Consider the following 7,954-nt stretch of genomic DNA (forward strand, 5'->3'; position numbering starts at 1 on the left):
ATGAGGATGGTGATGAGAGTCATGGTGGTTGTGCTTTCTGCTGTGTTGACTGACAGATGTGAGTCCTGCAGTGTTGAAGTCACAGGACTATAAACCTTCTCAGTTCTCTGGAGGATCAGCTGATGATGCAAAGCCTCCTCTCTATGGAAATGATTTCTCTGCTCTCAACACACTGAAGGCAACGTGAAACAACTGAAGAAAATATTTACATTGGGATTGCAACTAAGGTGTCCATGGCTGCAATTGATACGTTTTATTTTGAGTGTGATTAGTATGAAATCTAAAGTATAGAAAATTGTGATTTTTTTTTTACTTTACTTTAAATTTGCTTTGTTAGTAGTCAGTATTGAGAAGCATTTTGTTAGATGCTCTGTTACAAAGACAGTAATTGTTTCTATTTCCAGTTTGTAGATTGTCAAGATATTATCTTTATTTGTAGGAAAATTATTTTGTTCTTTTTAAAGCATTTTAGATTAAAACTAGCATAAATGTAGCCGTTTAGATTAAGTATTGGGGTAGCAGACATTTTCTAAGTGCTTAGATACTTGTTCTGAGTGCAGGCGGTTTTTGTGTGGCCACTTAGTGAGTTTGTATCACTGTGGTACACTTTTGGCAGAGGAACCAAACTCATCGTTAACTGTAAGTACCAAAAACTTTTACTTTGCAAAACATGTAGTATTAATAATACTACATATACTAATAATAATACTAATTAATGAACTTTAGATTTTTGTATGTTGCTAATAATTAAGGTTAAATTGAAAAAATGCTGATGTCACAAAATGAGAAAAAAACGTATTCTTTCCAAGCTGCAGTTAAATTCATTGAATCAATGAACAATTATCTATTTTCATCATACTTTATATTTTTAAAAAATATTTAGAAAAGTCAAAATAAACTAATAAATTAAAAATGTAACACTGCAGAAGAGCAGCTGTAATATTTTAGCTCATTATTTCAATATCTGCTTATTTTTAGATTTAAAATGTGATCCGTAGTTTTGCCAAATTAAAAAAGTGATTTTTTTTAGAGTAACTGCAGATCATCTTGGTGTTCATGGCTCATTAACTTTAAATGTAGTTTAAAGGAAGTGAAAGAAACAGATGACAAAGATTTGACTGTTCACATGAGTGTTTCAGCTTGGTTCATTTATATGTAGGAACATTATCACAGAGATGAGTTATTCACTTTGAAGTATTATTCAATAGATATAGGAATAGATTACCATATAACTGCCTTTCAAAGTTTCTTCACCTTTTTGACTCTCTCCTCTCTCTGCGCTGTCTCCTCCAGTGGGTGTGTTGAGGCCCACCCTGACTGTCCTCCCTCCTTCTAAAGAGGAGGAGAAGAAAAGCAGTGCCACTCTGGTGTGTCTGGCCACTGGAGGGTTCCCCTCAGGTTGGAAGCTGGGCTGGAAGGTGGGGGGCTGTAGCCCATCTTCAGGGCTGTCAAACAGCCTGGAGGTCTTGGGGACAGATGGTCGTTACAGCTGGAGCAGCACCCTGAGCCTCTCTGCAGACCAGTGGAGGAAGGCGGGCTCAGTTAGCTGTGAGGCCAGTCTGAGTGGACAGAGCCCCGTCACTCAAACCCTGGACCCTGACCACTGCTCAGAGTAGAGCTTCAGCAACACTTCCTGTCTACAAATGATGTTTTCGAATCTACAGATCTCTGTTCCAGTGTGTCTGTAAAACTATGTTTGATCTTTCGAGAAATGTTCATATTCATGTTCTGCTTCTTGCCCACTATAATAAGCAGTGTTGGTCAAGTTACTTGAAAAAAGTAATCAGTAACTAATTACTGATTACCTCCCCAAAAAAGTAATCCCGTTACTTTACTGATTACTTATTTTCAAAAGTAATTAATTACTTAGTTACTTTTTAAAAACACGATTTACAACCTGAAGAGGTGATAAAGCGATAGATCTTTCAGCCCAATTCTACTTTTTCTGCATAATCCATCATACAAAATGTAATCAAATGGAAAAGTCTCTTTTTAAAACTTGTTTTATCAGTTTTAATCTTTTAACTTTATGCATCAAGCAAAAATTTAATTATATGCAACAGTCTCTGACTGGAAGAAATTTGTTTTAAACCTATTTAAACCTATTTTCTGCACATTCCAGCACATAAAATAAAATATTTTTTTGTGTTTACACTCAGTCTTTCAAATAGATGCAAGTAAAACACAGCAGAAAATAAATAAAGTCAAATACTCAGCGGTCATTTTGCTCTATTTTCACCTGTAAAGCAGGACTGCGGTAGGCGGAGGTTTACCCTGGTGCAGGTGTGCCGCAGCGGTCAGTGGAAGAATCCGCGAGTTTCTCTGAGTTTCCCATTACGTGCTTGCTTGGAAGTTTAGGGGTTTTTTTCGCTGTAAAAAGAAGTTTTCTTCCCACACACAACGGACACTAATGTTTTTGTCACTTTTTATGGAATCAAACTCAAAGTAAGGTCAGTACTTCCACGCTTTAAACGCTGCATGCTCATACTCTCTCCTGCATTCCATATATGATCCATTGTTGATCTGCACACAGCTGTTGTCACGAACGTCGCACTTGCTTACTCACTGTCATGAGACATTCTCGCAAAAAATCACGGTTGCAGTAACGCAGCGTTCCTACGGGAAAGTAACGGTAATCTAATTACGGTTTTTGCAATAGTAATCCCTTACTTTACTTGCTACTTGAAAAAAGTAATCGGATTATAGTAACGCGTTACTTGTAACGCGTTACTGCCCATCTCTGATAATAAGGAATGTAACTTACAGCATGAAATAAAAGTACAATAAAACACTGTGTTTGTATTTAGTTAGTTTTGCAATAGAGCTTTTATGTTTAATTATTAAACCTTATGCTGCATTGTGAATCTCATACTTTTGCGCAACAGAGTTAAAGATAAAGATTAACATGTTCATTATATTATACTTACAATAGCGGTAGGGGAAAATTATGGGGATGTAATATTTTTTTCTATCAATGCATCCATCGCAGCAGCCATGTTTTAGAAAAGATAAATGGTAAATGGTAAATGGCCTGTATTTGTATAGCGCTTTTCTAGTTCCTAAGGACCCCAAAGCGCTTTACACAACCTGTCATCCACCCATTCACACACACATTCACACACTGGTGATGGCAAGCTACAATGTAGCCACAGCCACCCTGGGGCGCACTGACAGAGGCGAGGCTGCCGGACACTGGCGCCACCGGGCCCTCTGACCACCACCAGTAGGCAACGGGTGAAGTGTCTTGCCCAAGGACACAACGACCGAGACTGTCCAAGCCGGGGCTTGATTAAATGATATACATTTTTATGTTAAAACTTCTTATTATAAACTTTTATTTTGTGTATGTGTTTGATGACTCTATTGTTGTGTTCAGTGGACCGGTTATTCTCATCACAGTCTCTTCACTGCACTCTGCACCTGCAGCCTTCACTCAGACTGAAGGAGGTTTTTGTGCAGCTCTAAATCACTGTGCGCATACTCCACCAGTATGCACACCCATACAGTAATAATCTCCAGCATCTTCAGCCTGAAACCCACTGATGGTTAAAGTGTACTGAGAACCAGATCTACTGCCACTGAATCGAGACGGAGTTCCTGAGGAGCGAGTTGATGCTTGATATATAAGAAGTTTGGGAGGCTGTCCAGGTTTCTGAAGGTACCAACTGAGATCAGCACCAATATCTGAACTTCCTGTGGCGCTGATGGTCACAGTCCCACCAAGACTGACAGGTTTGGATTTATCAGCCTGAGTAAGAAATTTATTGGCCAAGGAATCTGAAATGATAAACAAAATTAAATCTGATTAAAAAAAAACCTTGATAATCACCAGCGAAGATTACGATAAAACTAAAACATTTAAATGAAAAAGTTAATAAATGTTTAGAAATTCTCACCTTGCATTAGAAAACCCAACACGAGAGTCAGAGTTGCTATCAACATCATCTTGATGCAGTTTTCAGTGTGAGTGCATGAAAACAGTTCAGACTCTCATTGAAAGGAGAACTTAAACTCCAAAGATCAGTGATGCATAAAATCATGCAAAATGCATTTGGGCACATCTGTCCCTGTGAAACTGAGAGAGGGGGGTGTAAGATAACTCTGCATATCCCTGTGGACTGAATATGCAGAAATGTGACTTCCCACTTCCATGCCTGTGGCTTTCTTATCTTTGCAAGATTACCCAAGGAAGCCAAGGAAGGTCTTTTCAACCATAGATAGTCGCAGACTGCCCTCTGCTGACAATCCAAATTCACAACAACTCTTGGTAAATGTCCATGATCATGTGTATCAGTTAATCTTGGTGCTTCATCCGTGACGTTAGAAACACTGCAGAGACCAAGATTGTATCGCAACAACAGTGTTCCAAGCTTTAAATGTTCATGTATGAATTTTCAGTGGCTCCTAGATTACCATTAGTCATTAATATCATATCAAAATCCCAGTATTACATCTCATTCTATAAACCAAATTTAATGAGTCAAGAAACTGGTTGGTAAAACTTTTCTGCAAAACTCTGAACATCTTCTCTTGCAGCCAAACACATTTTTTGTAGTTTTCCCATTGTGATGTATAATGATAACCACTGAAGGCAGAATTTCAACACAGCTTATCAATCATTATTGATAACCATTATTTCTTGAACAAACATCTCTAAAATTGTTGCATTTTGTTGCTACTGATGTGATGAAACTAATGTGAGTGAGTTCAGAGTAAAGGCAAATCTGAGCTGAAGGTGGATCCAGAAATAGATGGAAACCATTTGAAAGAAATGATGAAGATGAAGACGGAGACAAAGATCAGGAACAGCAATTTCAAATGAAATTTTTGTAACCATGTTGGACTATATTTTTGCACATGCAATGAAAACCCATATGAACAGAATTCAAAAAAGCACTGGCCATTTTATTAAGTACACTGGATGCCACAGCATAACACAAATCTCTCAAGACACAATGATGGCAGCTACTCACTGTATTTAGGCACGTAGTCATGTTCAAGATGATCTGCTGAACTTCAAACTGAGCAGCAGTTAAATCAGGTGATTTAAGTGACTTTGAATTTGACACAGTTGTTTGTGCCAGCTGTTTGTTCTGTTTCCCACAAAGAAATTTCTAGGGTTTACAGACAATCATCTTATGATCTGAAAAAGAGAAAATGCCCAAGGAAGGCAGTATCAATGTGTTTGTTTTCTTTATTTGCATGTTTTTTTGGGAGTTTTTTGATACCAGAGTTCAAAGGAGAATAGGATAGGAAAGCAACAATAATTCAAATAATCATTCATTACAACTAAGTAATGCGGAAGCGATCCTTCAAACCTTGAACCAGATAGACTGCAGCAGTGGAAGGCCACACAGGATGCATCTCCTGTCAGGTAAGAACAGGAAACAAACTATAATTCACCAAAACTAAACAAAATAGGATTGGAAAATGTTTGCTGGTATAATAAGTCTCGATTTCTCCTGTGATATTCGGATAGTTTGGTCAGAATTTGACATACACACATGAAAGCACAGTTCCACACTGGCTTGTATCAACAGTTCAACCAGTGCCAGTGATGTACAATAATGATACGAGTGATATTTTCTTGGCATATGTTGGTCCCCACATCTTTATTATTTTTGTAGAACTGAAACAAGCAGAGTTCGGAAAGACCTGTGTTACAATTTGTGAAAACTGTTCTTTTATTTACATTTTGTGAAGTATTTGAAATGGTGTGTAATGAATCTGTTATTATTTTTGGCTGGTTATTTGTATTATCTAATGACTGTTTTACAGTTTCTCACTTAAAGCAGTTCTCAAAAGTGTAATGCAGATTTTTAAGCTCCTCATTCAAATTTCCTCTTCAGTCACATCCCAAAGTTGCTCTACTCGACTGAGATGTGATGACTGAAGGTATCATGAAGTACTGTGTGCCAGGCAGTGGACCCAAATGCAGGACTCGCCCGACAGACTTTATTAGCTGGCAAATGGCAGACTTAATAAAGAGCTAGGTCTTCTGCTGCTGTAGCCCATCTGTGCCATGTGCGTTCATAGGTCTTCTTTTGCATACCTTGTTTGTAACAAATGCCTATTTGAGGTGCTGTTGCCTTCCTATCAGGTCAAGGTACTCATTCTCCAATGACCATGAGATGAACAAGGTATTTGTATATGTAAAGCTGCGAGGCTGCAGGCAGTGGCTACTTCCACTGTTACAATAATTATTTTCTTTTATAAAAAACACGACTGGTTTTTATTATATAAAAGTTTCAAACGCTTTTTAAAAGTTTTCTTTCACTTCAACAGCTTATTGCAGGTTTTTAATATATCTTGGTTGCCAACATTGAAATCACAAGATTTCAATGTTGCATAAACACCCTTTTTCCTAAGAATCAAGACCTGCCTAGACAAGTACACTCTACATACAACTTTTATTGTCATAAGCTACTGGAATCAAGAGTCAACACTGAGATATTAAAGTTGTTCTCAATCACTTTGGTGTAATTCTCACATCAGGAGCATCACTCTTACTGTTCTTAATGCAGTTTTAAAAACCGTTAAGGCATTTTAACTGACTCATCCTTGCAAAAGGCTAGTACATCACTTCATCTCTGTGATTACTGAATAAAAACCTTGAAATGACACAATTATGCAACTATATGCATCAGAAAACACACAAAAAAATATACAAACTGAGAACATAGCACCAATTACTGTGTAGTCCAGTAAAGTCATGCTAGCAAGATTCAGCAACCACTTTATTAGGTACAACAGAGTACTTCGAGCTGAGAGGGAAACAGTGACCACTTGTTATAAACAAGGTATGCAAAAGAGCATCTCTGAACTAAAAACACATCAGACCTTGATGCAGATGGGCTACAGCGTCAGATGACCACACTGGGTGTCACTCCTCTCAGCTAAGAACTTTAAACTGAGGCTACATTTTTCACAGAAATTGCGCAGTAGGAGACTGGGCGGGGGGCTGTATTCAAATGACCTCCCCAATCACCAGATCTCAGTCCAGAAGAGCACCTTTGCCACGTGGTCAAAGTTTGAATGAAAACGTGAGCGCAACTGTGTGATGTTATCATGCCAATATGAAGAAAAATCTCTAAGGAATGTTTCCAGCACCTTTTTGAATCTAATTCACAAAGAATTAAGGCAATGCTGAAGGCAAAAAGCGGTCCAGCCCAGCATTACCAAGATGTACCTAATAAATTGTTTGAAGAGTGCACATCTATGTAATATATGCTTATGTGTAATTAACATTCCTTTAATGTGCACTGGTGACACAAGAGTATGTGTTTCTTTTTGTTTCAATAAAACCTCTTCTGAGAAAATGTGTTTGTATTTGCTTTCAGTTGAAGGGCAACTTCACTGCTACCACTGACAGTGACTGGCCTTACTCTTTCTTACATTGCAAGAACTTTTTATACATGTATACAGCTTTTTAGTATATTCTGGTTAGCAACAGAGAGACGTTTTCTGATAGAAATGTAAACACCTCATGCAGATTTCCCAGGTTTTTCTTAAAAATTCTTACCTGCCTGGACAAGTGTACTGTCCAAACAACAGTTAAAGTCATAGGCCGCTACGATCGAGAATTAGTACGTTTATTAGCAGTGTTGGGGAGTAACGGAATACATGTATCGCCGTTACGTATTTAAAATACAAAATATGAGTAACTGTACTCCGTTACAGTTACCGTTTAAAAAGGTGGTATTTAGAATACAGTTACTTTGTTGAAATAAATGGATTACACAGCGGTATTTTTCCTGTTTCATGTTGTGGCGGGTCAGGACTGTTTGGGTTTTGTTTGACAGTTGTGATGTTCTGTTGTTCCAGGAGGCAGCGTTACGGTTACCATGGTTACAGGGTGACGCTTGCCCTCTCTGCGACTGTGTGTTTCCTGGGTGAGAGAGGCCTTTTTGTTGTTGTTGTTGTTGTTGTTGTTGTGCTAAGCTAATAGGCAGAA

The 7,954-nt window shown here is 38.1% G+C and overlaps 1 pseudogene; it reads left to right on the forward strand.

Annotated features, from left to right (window-relative positions):
- On the forward strand, positions 1–1,616 carry LOC146552260 (immunoglobulin lambda constant 6 pseudogene; annotated as a pseudogene).
- The last annotated feature ends 6,338 nt before the right edge of the window (positions 1,617–7,954 follow it).

This window comes from Mchenga conophoros, linkage group LG19, assembly GCF_057382185.1.
Source record: "Mchenga conophoros isolate Kocher_MC1m ecotype Shallow Benthic linkage group LG19, M_conophoros_male_GT1.1, whole genome shotgun sequence".
NCBI lineage: Eukaryota > Metazoa > Chordata > Actinopteri > Cichliformes > Cichlidae > Mchenga > Mchenga conophoros.